Genomic DNA, 2,430 nt, shown 5'->3' with positions numbered 1-2,430 from the left:
TCATGCAGCTCTCCAAACTATGTGACACTGTGACACAAATAAATACATATCAGCTTTATCTATGTCAAAATTCAGTGTAGAAAGTAATATAGAAAGTTAGTACTTTATCGCAAACGTGACTATCGAGCCAAAAACATAAGCTAAAAAGGAACAAACAATTCCTTACAAACTTTAATATATTTCAGTAGATCAATCTAGCATTCATGCATTTTTACACATATTCCTTTATATTAACTTGAATAAAGTGTTTCCAATTAAAAACAAAGAGAGAAGTCGCACGAAAAATTAAAACCGTCAGTTTTTATATACTTGGTAAACTCATATTCATCAGTTAACTGAGTGAAATCTCATAACATTCAAGTCATTAAGAGGAAAAACCTGAACTGGCTCCGGGCGAGATCTACAACGCAATAATAAGAACAGAGCTCTCTTGAACTCTGGCATTTTTAACGCATATAACAATGGATTTATAACAGAGTTTGCGTAAAATAAGCAAGCTAAGGAATTTATTAAATGGAGCCGTGTTGGATAAGAAATTGTTTCAAACATTTCACCTAAAGAAACGAAAAAACAAATTTCGAGAATTGTAAAAGGCAGCACTAGTATTAACGATACAATTGTTACAATGAACAGTGTCTTGGTCAATTTTCTTTCTCTACTGATTGCACAATGATGTTGTGGATGAGTTCCACAGTAACCTTTAATAGCAATGGACGAGTAAGAAACAACGGTGATAAAAAGGCAACAAAATCGCAATAAAAAGTATGCTGCTAGCACGTGAAAGAAGGTAGTGATATCTGAGCGGCCCAGGAAAAATGGTATAAAGATAGCTGAAGACAGGGCAGCTGCGAACCAAACACCTGCAACAGCTGCTCCAAATATCTTCTTTTTGAGGAGGCGATGCTTGAATGGACGAAAAGTTGCGTGCATCCGCTCCAAAGAAATAGCAGCAAGGTTTGTTACAGAGGCTGCTGGAAATAAGTACTGGAAACTGAAAATAACTGTTGAGATCTCAAAGCTCCTGAACATCTTAATCGTCCAAAGGTTACAACTGTTACCCAATACCCAAATGTCAACGATCAACGTGTATGCAACAAACATATCTGCAACCGCAAGGCTAATCACCAGGTACATGCTACGCTTTCGAAGGATTCGCTTTTTCAGGTAAATAATGATTGTAAGGGCATTCATGGTCAGCATAGCAACAGCTTCGATGTTAAGTACTGTCAGCCATGGAATGCACTCGGATGAAGAGAAGGGCTCCAAAGTTGTAAAAACTGTTCTGTTTTGGTCATTGGCCATCTACGGGAAGAAAGAAAACGAAGATTATAACATTAGGATAGTTTGTAATTGGCTAATTGGTGGTTTTCAGGTAACCCATTACAAAAGAGAGGTAAGAGGTAATTCAGTAAAAAAGAACGGTGACAAACCAAGCATTATGATTGGCTAATGATTACAGATAGCCAATCAAATGTGAGTCCTCTGCACAATTACCATAAGTTTTCTTTTAAATTCTCCCTGTGTAGTATCAATAAGTAGCCACAATTTTTTTCGTACAATTTGAAAAAACAAAACACTGGTAAATTTAAGACCTCTGGGCCGGTGCACTTTAGTTGGTTTTTAAAAACCTTACACGCTTTTTTTCCCAAATTGCACGAAAACATCGTGATTATTTGCATACACACAATCTCCCTTTAAAGTGATAAAAGAATGCATTTCGTATTTGTAACATTCCTTGTCAAAATGCATTTCGTTATGATCGGTTCATAAAGAAACTGAAAATGAAGTAACACAGAGAGAAACCAGTAAAAGCGGCCTCTAAGTGGTGCATTGACACCGAGCACAAAAGCCCGAGTTGATGCCGAGTCTGAGTATTGATCCACAAGTGGACGCTATCTTTGAGAAGGTAATTTTGGGGAAACAGCCTATGTTTCAACCCTATGCACACATTTCTGGGTTGTTTCCCGAGTTCGTCCGCTAAATGTCTTATAAAAGCACACACAAAATCATTGACTTTTGTTTAACTTTTTGTTAAAGGTTCTTTACAATTTTCCCAAAATTCTTCTATCCCTTTATATTTCCCTTTAACGTTTGTCATAGAGCGGAAATCGAAACGCTTTGACAATGTATAGGTTTCGAGAAACTTGGCTCTTTTCTTCAAAGATATGTGCCAATAATTTGATACATATATACACTACATTTTTTATTTGTCGATTCCTTTAAATGTTCAAGTCCAAGGTTAAGATCATAAAATCCCCTCATATGTCGCCGGTAAAATCCGTTCTCAGGGTGAATCAGTGTTAACCTAGGTAAACTGGTGATCCTCAATTTACCTAGGTTGATTACGCACTCAGATAGATTGAAGAAACTTTTTTGAAGCCTAAATTAAGCTTGCAGAAAAATCTAGGGTCAGGTTAGAATTATTTTGGT

The sequence above is a fragment of the Montipora foliosa genome, chromosome 6 (assembly GCF_036669935.1).
Source record: "Montipora foliosa isolate CH-2021 chromosome 6, ASM3666993v2, whole genome shotgun sequence".
NCBI classification, from domain to species: domain Eukaryota; kingdom Metazoa; phylum Cnidaria; class Anthozoa; order Scleractinia; family Acroporidae; genus Montipora; species Montipora foliosa.
Note: the sequence above shows the minus strand (reverse complement) of the source record.